At 47.3% G+C, this 12,160-nt stretch overlaps 1 long non-coding RNA gene across 4 annotated transcripts in view; it reads right to left on the bottom strand.

Annotated features, from left to right (window-relative positions):
- Window positions 1-11,904, bottom strand: part of LOC134911237 (uncharacterized) — a 199,799-nt gene extending 187,895 nt beyond the window's left edge. For all 4 annotated transcript variants that reach the window (XR_010176422.1, XR_010176421.1, XR_010176419.1 and 1 more), the window contains exon 1: window positions 11,702-11,904. This is a non-coding gene — a long non-coding RNA (uncharacterized LOC134911237). The remainder of the gene's footprint in view (window positions 1-11,701) is intronic.
- Between the last annotated feature and the right edge of the window lie 256 nt (window positions 11,905-12,160).

Genomic DNA, 12,160 nt, shown 5'->3' with positions numbered 1-12,160 from the left:
CGGTATAAAGAATGAAAAAAAAAACCACGGTTAGGTGGTAGGTATATAATAATAAATAATACAATTCTGGTCGGACGGACTGCCTGCCGTGTGCCGACACAGAGGTAGCCACAGCCGTGAACTACCGCACTGTACACTGGTTGATAAAGAGATAGTAGTATACTCGTAACAATTAGGATGACACTATGACGGTATAAAGAATGAAAAAAAAACCACGGTTAGGTGGTAGGTATATAATAATAAATAATACAATTCTGGTCGGACGGACTGCCTGCCGTGTGCCGACACAGAGGTAGCCACAGCCGTGAACTACCGCACTGTACTGTGTCTGCTGCTAATATAGACTGGTTGATATTTAAAGAGATATTAGTAGTATACAACAATACTATACTGGTGGTCAGGCACTGGTCACCACTCCTGCAGCAAAAGTGTGCACTGTTAATTAATATAATTGTACTCCTGGCTCCTGCTAACAACCTGCAGTGCTCCCCAGTCTCCCCCACAATTAATTATAAGCTTTTAATTTATACATTGATGACTGTGCAGCACACTGGGCTGAGCTGAGTGCACACAGACTGAGTCACACTGTGTGACTGACTGTGCTGTGTATCGTTTTTTTTTTCAGGCAGAGAACGGATATAGCAGAGAGAAGTGAACGGATATATTATATTAAATAAAAGTTAACTAGCAACTGCACTGGTCACTGACTGTGGTAAACTAACTCTGTCTGCGACTCTGCACAATCTCTCTCTCTCTATCTAATCTATCTCTATTCTAATGGAGAGGACGCCAGACACGTCCTCTCCCTATCAATCTCAATGCACGAGTGAAAATGGCGGCGACGCGCGGCTCCTTATATAGAATCCGAGTCTCGCGATAGAATCCGAGCCTCGCGAGAATCCGACAGCGTCATGATGACGTTCGGGCGCGCTCGGGTTAACCGAGCAAGGCGGGAAGATCCGAGTCGCTCGGACCCGTGAAAAAAAACATGAAGTTCGGGCGGGTTCGGATTCCGAGGAACCGAACCCGCTCATCTCTACTGTATATAACGGACCTGGTGGACACTGTCAGCAGACTGCTAAACTAGTATGAAGGAAAAAAAACCCCACCACAGGTAGTTATACAATGTAGATGGATGGATAGTAAGTATAGTATTATATTACTTATGGACGACGAGTGCACTGACGACACAGAGGTAGGTACAGCCGTGGCCTATCGTACTGCTTATATATATATATAATATACTGTATATAACGGACCTGGTGGACACTGTCAGCAGACTGTGCACTGTACTCCTGCTATAACTGCTCCCCAGTCCCCACAATTAGGCAGTGTGAGCAGTGCACGAGTCAGCACAGATATATCATGCAGCAGTGCAGCACACTGAGCACAGATATGGTGGAGCGTTTTATTCAGGCAGAGAAACAAAGGATTAAACTAACTCACTGGTGGTAAACCCTGCACTGTACTCCCTAACAGCTGCTCCCCGTCCCCAATCCTCCCCACATAACTAAGTCACTCAGTTTACTCTGTTCTTTTCTAATATAACGGAGAGGACGCCAGCCACGTCATCTCCCTATCAATCTCAATGCACGTGTGAAAATGGCGGCGACGCGCGGCTCCTTATATAGAATCCGAATCTCGCGAGAATCCGACAGCGGGATGAGGACGTTCGGGCGTGCTCGGGTTAACCGAGCAAGGCGGGAGGATCCGAGTCGCTCGGACCCGTGTAAAAAAAAGGTGAAGTTCGGGCGGGTCGGATCCCGAGGATCCGAACCCGCTCATCACTAATATCAAGTGACATCAGTGTTAATAGAAAAACACACTGTTGCCCCGGAGATGGGAACTGTTTATGATCACATGATTTAGAGGAGAGCTATGACTGGAGAGAGACCAGCCTCAGCAGTTATGTATATTTCAGTAGGGGAAAGTGAAGGGATGTAAATTAACAGTTAAGAGCTTATTGGCTGGTGCATTACCACCTTGCATTTATCACTGGTTTATCACTTCCTTATGCCTTCTCCAGGTTAATACATCTGCCCCTATGTTTTAAAGGGACAGTACATGTCATAAAGGAAAGTGACTATATTTGATCCCAGCACCATCTAAGGAATCACTCACCTTTTACATTTATTTTCTAAAGAGAAAGTATGCCTTTTTGCAGATGACTCAAAGGTATGCCACAGGGTAGACACACCGGGAGGGGTTTGTAGGAGGATCTAGGTAGACTGGTCAAGAATGTGGCAACTACAGTTTAATACCAAATCATGCACTTGAGTCTCATTAGCACAAAGGCTAAATAAAGAATTAACAGCACTATAATGGAAGTTACTGAGGAGGATTGGGACCAATATATATCAGATTGAGTGTCCCTTATCCAAAATGCTTGGGATCAGAAGCATTTTGGATAATGGATTATTCCGTATTTCGAAATATTTAACATTTTTTTGCCCCCACTATAATGCCAGATACAAGTAAAGCCCAGAGTATAGTGCCCCTGCCATCCTCACCCAATCACCTACTCCCTGCCAACCTCACCCATTCACCTTCCCCCTCACCCAGTCACCTGCCCCCTGCCAACATGGCTGCCATCAGGGGGGTACTGGGCACACAGCAGTCCTGAGCCCAGCCTCTCTGACAGAGGGGGAAGGGCCCAGGCAGCTCATTCTGCTGTCTGTCCACCGCCCGTCCATCCACTGCCGTGCTCCGTCCGTCCTCCGCCGTACACCCGCAGTTAGTGTTGCCACCTCATCCCTTTAATTCTGGACACATATTAATTACACAGGTTCTGTGGCTGATTAAAACCAGGTGAAATGGAGTCTTGAAGTCAGGCAGCCATAGAACCTGTGTAATATGTGTCCAGAATTAAAGAGATGAGGTGGCAACCCTACCCGCAGTGCTCTATTGAAAATGTCCCTCCCAAAATGGCCACCGCCTCAGAGGATACAGTTATTAAAGATACTAGAGGAGGCCTCATAACTGTCTACTCTGAGGCGGCAACCATTTTTGGAGGGTCGTTTTCAATAGTTTGAAAGGAGGCAGGCGCGAACAGTGCTGCAGCCCCCACTTGGACATTAGAGTACTTGCATCTAGGTGAGGTCGACATGAGTTTTTCTAATATTTTTCATTCTTTTAACTTTTTCATACTTTATGATCCACATGGACTGCAATTGAGAATGGCAACCTGTGCTGAGCACAGAGGTAGCGGAGCAAGGCACCTTGCGAGCCATGCGAGGGGACACGGTGCACTAATTGGGGTTCCCCGTCACTTTACGAAGAAAACGACACCAACAAAAGTAAAAAAAACTCACGTCGACCTTTTTTTATGTCGACCTATTGACCATGTCGACCTACTGCATGTCGACCAATAGTGGTCGACCTAATGACTGTCGAGCTAAGTGTGGTCGACCTAATGACCCATACCCCATTTTTCACGCTGTCAAATTGCCAATAATAATGTGCTTTGAAAATGTATTATATGTAATTTATTGCTTATATTGATGGGTGTTTATTTATCTGGCTACCCACACTCATCTCACTGAAACAAATACTGATATCCTACTACATTAAGTAATGATTTTATAAACATACATGCAACGTTATATGTAATGCATGTGCTGGCTGCCTTACCTCCGGGATCAGCAGTACTGTGCGCTTCACAGCCGCAGCACCCAGGACGCAGCAGCGTTTGGCTTCACTTTTCCTTCTAATCACGCCCCCAAACTCCTGTGAAACTAACCAATGGGAGTCTGGGGGCGGACTTAGAAGGAGAAGTGAAGATGAATACTGCTGTGTATATTACATACAACATTACATTTATGTTTTTGGGCATAATGTACTAAAGCAGAAATGTGGGAAAAAAACAGTTTTTATCGCATTTCCAAATGTACTAAAGCTCAGACGCCGGGGCTCTGATGCACATGGTAAAACTATAGAAGCCTATGAGCTTCTTACCGCATTGCGCCATACTTGCCTACCTGACCCTCTCCATGAGGGAGAAAATGCTCTGTTCCTGGACTTTCCTGGTAATGTATGATTGCCATCACCTGTGGTGAGCTAGTTAATTGATAAGAAAGGTGTTTGGCAATCATACATTACGAGCATTTTCTCCCTCATGGAGAGGGTCAGGTAGGCAAGTATGCATTGAGCTGTGTGAGGGATCTGATCGGATCCCTCCCAGCATGCACCGCGGCTGCCAAGTCCTTCTGCGCATGCACAGATGACTCCCAGGCCATAAACCCAGAAGTACAAGTACCGGAGCACACCGCAAAGGACAGCTGTCAGGAGAACGGTCCTTTGCAATACTAATCGCTTATGTTAGTGCATATGTGATTAATATCAATACAATGTGTTGAGGATGTACACTGTAAGGTTAGTGCTAACAGCACCCCACTCCCCTATGCAAAGTGTGGTCAGCACTGCAGCCATCACTGGAGGTGAGATCTATCAAGGTGAGGGTGTACAGGACAGGAGTAGGGAGTGATCAAGGATGGCAATGAGTACAGGCAGGTGATGACTAATGAGTGAGGGAGTGATAGAGAATGATGGTAATGAATAATAGGGTGGGGGTGATAAAGGAGATGATGAATAACAGAGTTAGTTGGGGTGGGTGATATGGGGATAATGAATGAGCTAGTGAACAACAGGACCAGGGAATAATTAATTGTATAATGCCCATGTCCCCATTGGCCATGTGCCGCAGCACCCGGACCACATGATTGCTTCACTAATAGGAATGCGAGTGAGGCCCGTGAGCAGGCATCTGACTACAACACTGCTTACATACTGTACATCCACAAACACATATATTTATTTCTCTAACGTCTTTGAGGATGCTGGGACGCCGTAAGGACCATGGGGATAGACGGGCTCCGCAGGAGATAGGGCACTTTAAGAAAGCTTTGGACTCTGGGTGTGCACTGGCTCCTCCCTCTATGCCCCTCCTCCAGACCTCAGTTTTACACTGTGCCCAGAGCAGGATGGGTGCACTGCAGAGAGCTCTCCTGAGTTCTCTGCCTAGAAGCATTTTTGTTTGGATTTTTTTCTACTTTTTCACAGGGAGCACTGCTGGCAACAGGCTCCCTGCATCGTGGGACTGAGGAGAGAGGGGCAGACCTTCTTGTCTAAGATAGGCTCTACTTCCTCGGCTGCTGGACACCACTAGCTCCAGAGTGGGTGAACACAGGTTCTTACTGGGCGTCCACCCCCAGAGCCGCGCCGCCGTTCTCCTCACAGAGCCAGAAGAACCGAAGTCAGAGGATGTCAGGCGGCAGAAGCCTTCAGCTTCACTGAGGTAACGCACAGCACTGCAGATGTGCGTCATAGCTCCCATACACCTCACATACTCCGGTCACTGTAAGGGTGCAGGGCGCAGGGGGGGTGGGATGGCGCCCTGGGCAGCAATATAACACCTCTATTATGGTAAAAGACAATATACATGTACAGGTGGGCACTGTACATGTATATAAAAGAGCCCCCGCCATATTTTAGTAAGTTTGAGCGGGACAGAAGCCCGCCGCCGAGGGGGCGGGGCTTCTCCCTCAGCACTCACCAGCGCCATTTTCTCTCCACAGCACCGCTGAGAGGAAGCTCCCCGGACTCTCCCCTGCTTACACTCATTCAGGTACTATTGTTAGACCGGCTATGGCGTCGGCCTGGGTTTGTAGTGCGGTTGTGGCATGGGCGGATTCCTTATCTACGGAGATTGACACCTTAGATAGGGATGCCATTCAAATGACCATAGAGCATATCAGAGATGCTGCCTTGTATATGAGAGATGCTCAGAGAGACATTTGTTTATTAAGCTCCAGAATAAATGCTATGTCTATTTCTGCTAGGCGGCTCTTGTGGACCCGACAGTGGACGGGAGACGCCGATTCAAAGCGGCATATGGAGTCCTTGCCTTACAAAGGGGAGGAGTTGTTTGGAGACGGCCTCTCGGACCTTGTCTCTACTGCTACGGCTGGTAAGTCGAATTTCTTACCTTATGTCCCCCCGCAGCATACAAAAAAGGCACCTTATTATCAAATGCAGTCCTTTCGTTCCAATAAAAACAAAAAGGTACGGGGATTGTCCTTTGTTGCCAGAGGGAAAGGCAGGGGAAAGAAGCTGCACACAGCTAGTTCCCAAGAGCAGAAGTCCTCCCCTGCGTCTGCAAAGTCCACCGCATGACGCTGGGGCTTCCCGGGGGGAGGCAGATCTAGTGGGGGCTCGTCTTCGGTTTTTCAGCCACGTCTGGGTTCACTCGCAGGTGGATCCCTGGGCATTAGAGATTGTTTCTCAAGGATACAGGCTGGAATTCGAAGACTTGCCTCCTCGCCGGTTTTTCAAGTCGGCTCTGCCGGCTTCCCCCGTCAGAGAGGGAGCTAGTGTTGGCAGCAATCCAAAAATTGTATATTCAACAGGTGATTGTCACAGTTCCTCATCTCCAGCAAGGAGAGGGATATTACTCAACCCTGTTTGTGGTCCCGAAACCGGACGGTTCGGTCAGACCCATTTTAAACCTAAAATCCCTGAACCTGTACTTGAAGAGGTTCAAGTTCAAAATGGAATCACTCAGGGCGGTCATCGCCAGCCTGGAGGGGGGGGATTGGATGGTGTCCCTGGACATAAAGGATGCTTACCTTCATGTTCCGGTATTCCCCCCTCATCAGGCGTTCCTGAGATTTGCAGTGCAGGTCTGTCACTACCAATTTCAGACGTTGCCGCTTGGGCTTTCCACGGCCCCGAGAATTTTCACCAAGGTAATGGCGGAAATGATGGTGCTCCTGCGCAGGCAGGGGGTCATAATTATCCCATACTTGGACGATCTCCTCATAAAGGCGAGATCTCGGGAGAAGTTGCTGGACAGCGTGTCTCTGTCCATGAAGACGTTGCAGTTACACGGCTGGATTCTCAATATACCAAAGTCCCAGCTAGTCCCTACAACGCGTCTAACTTTTTTGGGCCTGATTCTAGACACAGACCAGAAAAAGGTTTTTCTTCCGGTCGAAAAGTTTCAGGAGCTCATAGCCCTGGTCAGGAACCGATTAAAATCAAAACAGGTTTCAGTGCATCATTGCACGCGGGTCCTGGGGAAGATGGTGGCTTCATACGAGGCCATCCCTTTCGGCAGGTTCCATGCGATGACTTTTCAATGGGACCTCTTGGACAAGTGGTCCGGGTCCCATTTACAAATGCATCGAAGGATCACCCGGTCTCCCAGGACCAGGGTATCTCTCCTGTGGTGGCTGCACAGTGCTCACCTACTAGAGGGTCGCAGGTTCGGCATTCAGGACTGGGTCCTGGTGACCACGGACGCAAGCCTCCGAGGCTGGGGAGCAGTCACACTGGGATGAAATTTCCAAGGTCTCTGGTCAAATCTAGAGACTTGTCTCCACATCAACGTCCTGGAGTTGAGGGCCATATACAACGCCCTGCGTCAAGCGGAGGAATTGCTTCGGGAAAAACCAGTTCTGATTCAGTCCGACAATGTCACGGCAGTGGCTCATATAAACTGCCAAGGCGGAACGAGGAGCAGAGTGGCCATGGCAGAAGCGACCAGGATTCTACGCTGGGCGGAAGGCCATGTAAGCGTGCTATCAGCAGTGTTCATCCCGGGGGTGGACAACTGGGAGGCGGACTTCCTCAGCAGGCACGACCTGCATCCGGGAGAGTGGGGACTTCATCAAGAAGTCTTCGCACAGATCACGGGTCGGGGGGGACTGCCTCAAATAGACATGATGGCATCCCGTCTCAACAAAAAGCTAAAGCGGTATTGCGCCAGGTCAAGGGACCCTCAGGCGGTAGCGGTGGATGCTCTGGTGACACCTTGGGTGTTCAGTTCGGTCTATGTGTTTCCTCCTCTTCCTCTCATACCCAAAGTGTTGAGAATAATAAGAATAAGCAGGGTCAGAACAATCCTCATTGTTCCAGATTGGCCACGGAGGACTTGGTATCCGGAGCTGCAAGAGTTGCTCACAGAAGATCCGTGGCCTCTTCCTCTAAGGCAGGACCTGCTGCGGCAGGGGCCCTGTCTGTTCCAAGACTTACCGCGGCTGCGTTTGACGGCATGGTGGTTGAACGCCGGATCCTAGCGGAAAAAGGGATTCCAGAGTAGGTAATTCCTACCCTGATCAAGGCTAGGAAAGACGTGACGTTAAAACATTATCACCGTATAGGGCGAAAATATGTTTCTTGGTATGAGGCCAAAGCTGCTCCTACGGAGGAGTTCCATTTGGGCCATCTACTTCACTTCCTTCAGACAGGAGTGACTTTGGGCCTAAAATTAGGGTCCATAAAGGTACAAATTTCGGCCTTATCCATTTTCTTTCAAAGAGAATTAGCCTCTCTTCCTGAAGTACAGACTTTTGTGAAGGGTGTGCTGCATATTCAGCCTCCCTTTGTGCCTCCGGTGGCGCCTTGGGATCTTAACCTTGGTTTGAACCACTCAAAACTGTGGAGTTGAAATACCTCACGTGGAAAGTGGTCATGTTGTTGGCATTGGCTTCGGCAAGACGTGTTTCAGAATTGGCGGCTTTATCACATAATAGCCCGTACTTGGTTTTTCACGTGGATAGGGCAGAGTTGAGGACTCGTCCTCACTTTCTGCCAAAAGTGGTCTCATCTTTTCATGTGAAACAACCTATTGTCGTGCCTGTGGCTACACGGGACTTGGAGGATTCGGAGTCCCTGGATGTGGTCAGGGTTTTGAAGATTTATGTGACCAGAACAGCTAGAATCAGGAAGACTGAAGCTCTGTTTGTTCTGTATGCGGCCAACAAGGTTGGCGCTCCTGCTTCAACGCAGACTATTGCTCGCTGGATCTGTAATACGATTCAGCAGGCGCATTCTACTGCAGGTTTGCCATTGCCTAAATCGGTTAAGGCCCATTCCACTAGGAAAGTGGGCTCTTCTTGGGCGGCTGCCCGAGGGGTCTCGGCATTGCAATTGTGCCGAGCTGCTACATGGTCGGGTTCAAACACCTTTGCAAAGTTCTACAAGTTTGATTCCCTGGCTGAGGAGGACCTCATGTTTGCTCAATCGGTGCTGCAGAGTCATCCGCACTCTCCCGCCCGTTTGGGAGCTTTGGTATAATCCCCATGGTCCTTACGGAGTCCCAGCATCCTCAAGGAAGTTAGAGAAAATAAGATTTTACTTACCGGTAAATCTATTTCTCGTAGTCCGTAGAGGATGCTGGGCGCCCGTCCCAAGTGCGGACTTCATCTGCAAGACTTGTATATAGTTGTTGCTTACATAAGGGTTATGTTATAGTTTATCGGTTTAACCGAGGCTATGTTGTTGTTCATACTGTTGACTGGGTAGTGTATCACAAGTTATACGGTGTGATTGGTGTGGCTGGTATGGATCTCGCCCTTAGATTTACAAAAATCCTTCCTCATACTGTCCATCTCCTCTGGGCACAGTTTCCCTAACTGAGGTCTGGAGGAGGGACATAGAGGGAGGAGCCAGTGCACACCCAGAGTCCAAAGCTTTCTTAAAGTGCCCCATCTCCTGCGGAGCCCGTCTATCCCCATGGTCCTTACGGAGTCCCAGCATCCTCTACGGACTACGAGAAATAGATTTACCGGTAAGTAAAATCTTATTTTTTTTATCATTTTCATGTCCCTCAATAGATTTACAAACAGAAATTATCGGCATCGCTAACTGCCTTATCTTAACGTTCTTTGCGTCATTCCTGACACTTTTGTCATATAGTGTATATTTGTGACTCTTGCCACTGATATATAAGACAAATTGCATGTTGGGATTACTGGTCCTGTAAAACAGAAGAAGTTTTGGAAGTAAAAGATGAAGTTGGATGTACACCAGTTTGCGGCATACTGTGCTCTGTACAATATAATATTTATCAGTGAATGGAGTAGATGCTGGAACAGGGTGATCCCTTGATATCTCACACTCACAGGGTTTGTAAACTGATAAGCTGCAAAAGTTTATCAAAAGATGTACAACTGTCCCTAATCTTCCTCTCCGTTTAGTTTTGTTAGGATTCCGAAGTGCTGAAGCAACGTATGAGGTGGTCCAACTCAGAGGCGGTTTTAGACCTCTTGGGGCCCTAAACAAGACACCGGTTTGGGGCCCCCCTTCCTCAAACAATACACACTATCCAGTCCACCCCCGCCCCCCACCCCCACCACCACCCACTCCCGCATGATTGGAATCTGAAATAGGTGGATGTTATAGAAAATGGAAAAAAAATACTGCAATAAAGTACACTGGAAGACCTCATGCTTTTTTCCATGCACATCCCGACTCTTCTCACTAAGCATCTGACGTCATACATACGTGTGTCATGACTGGTCGCACGCACAGTACTGCAGGACTGGAGACACAGTCATGCGCTGGAGCCGGCACCTAACACCTGTCTAATCACTGACAGCCTGCTGAGAGTATTCAGCCAGCCCAGCTCTCGGACACTTTCGGGGAAGCTCACGGTCCGCCAGTAATGCCCTTTATACCGCCTTGTCGGTGGGCCCCCTGAGACCAACAGGGCCCTAAGCAGCTGCTTTCTTTGCCTTGTGGTAAATCCTCCTCTGGTCCAACTGCAGTGAAACACCACACCATAGCAAAACATAGGGAGGACAGTATGTCACATATAATGGACGCTCACTGGGAGCCAACCCCCACAGGACAGCATGCCATATATTAATGGCTCCCAATCTCATTCCTCAATGCACCTTAACAGTCCAGGTTTTACAGATATCCATTCTTAAGCACAAGTACTGTATCTTTTTAAGGACAATATAATTAATGAATAAAGCATGGAGGGGTCGTCACTCTGCAATGTTTCTGCTTCTTAGTGATTTAAATCATCTATTTTCTTATTAATATTGGTTCAGCTTGCAAAATGGCATCCTACACGGATTGTAAGCCACAGTTACACTATAATGTGGAAAAGACATTAGAAGAGCTATTGGAAACAGTTGGGTATACCTCTACATTTAGCTTTCTCGCTTATAGATTAAGGGATCTATTTATGTAGAAAATGAAAACAGAATTGTTACTGCTCACTATATATCACATCAGTTTGATGCAATATATAGCCTTGTTAAGTAATAATACATGTATACTTACCTTTCCGGCAATCCAGGTCAACAGCTGCTGTCCAATGTGTCCTTCTTGCGCATGCACTAAACTCAGAGTAGGCTGCAATGGCTGCTGGGAGTTCAGAGGGCAAAACCAAAACGTTTGCCGGGCAGAAGATAGGGATGGCGAATCTGAACACACAGGAGAAGTGTAAAGCAGAGCTTTCCGCCCTTTAATGAATTGCACTGCAATGATTCAGGAATGGAGCGGGGTTGCCGCTGGAGAAGTCAGAAATTTCTCTACGGTAACCTGCTTTATGAATAGCACAGAGCAGAGAAAAGCACTGTTTACTTCAAAATAGGGCTTTTCTCAGCGCCATGAATAGACCCCTAACAGTAAATGCAATGAGTATTAATACAATAGAATAATTACATGATTTGTTATACAGCGAACCAAACTAAATACAAAGGTCAAATACTTGTGTTTGTCTTCAGGTAGTAGGATTTAGATTAAATACAGATTTATCAAGAGACATCATCCAGTGCCTACATGGATGTGACAAATCTGAGAGATTACATCAATCAAATCGAGGAGATAAAGTCTCAAAGGCAGCAGGAATGAGAGGAGCAACCTGCAAGATCTTATTAGAAAGAGTGCTAAAGGCTCTCGTTAATACCTTTGTTCTGCGAAAGTGGGCCAGGCGGGGCATGGAAAGTATGTTGTTTTAAGCCTTGTCTAATGCGGATCAGAGCCACGGCAGATGATCTCTCCGAATACGCTGCAGTAGTGCTGGGGATTTACAAACATTTCCTTTCACACAAGTGAATTCATAGAGGTCTGTGATCGGAATAATAAGTGGAGAGATAAGCACCTGTGAAGACTCCCACGCCTGATTGAAGTGTTAACAGATTATGGTCAGGTTTAATGGGTATATAGAAACTGGACCTTATTTTCAATGTACACTGGATACACCTGCTCTCAGACAGAAGTGCTCCTAGGTTTTGCACAGGCAGAAAAACAACTCCATCCTCTGTAATGTTTTTTCCACCCCCATCTTTAAATAAAGTTATTTAAATTTTATCGTAAAATCAGTTTCATTTATTTATATAGTGCCCACATATTACTACGCACTTTA

The sequence above is a fragment of the Pseudophryne corroboree genome, chromosome 4 (genome assembly GCF_028390025.1).
Source record: "Pseudophryne corroboree isolate aPseCor3 chromosome 4, aPseCor3.hap2, whole genome shotgun sequence".
NCBI lineage: Eukaryota > Metazoa > Chordata > Amphibia > Anura > Myobatrachidae > Pseudophryne > Pseudophryne corroboree.
Note: the sequence above shows the minus strand (reverse complement) of the source record. Positions and strands in the feature narration are given on the sequence as shown.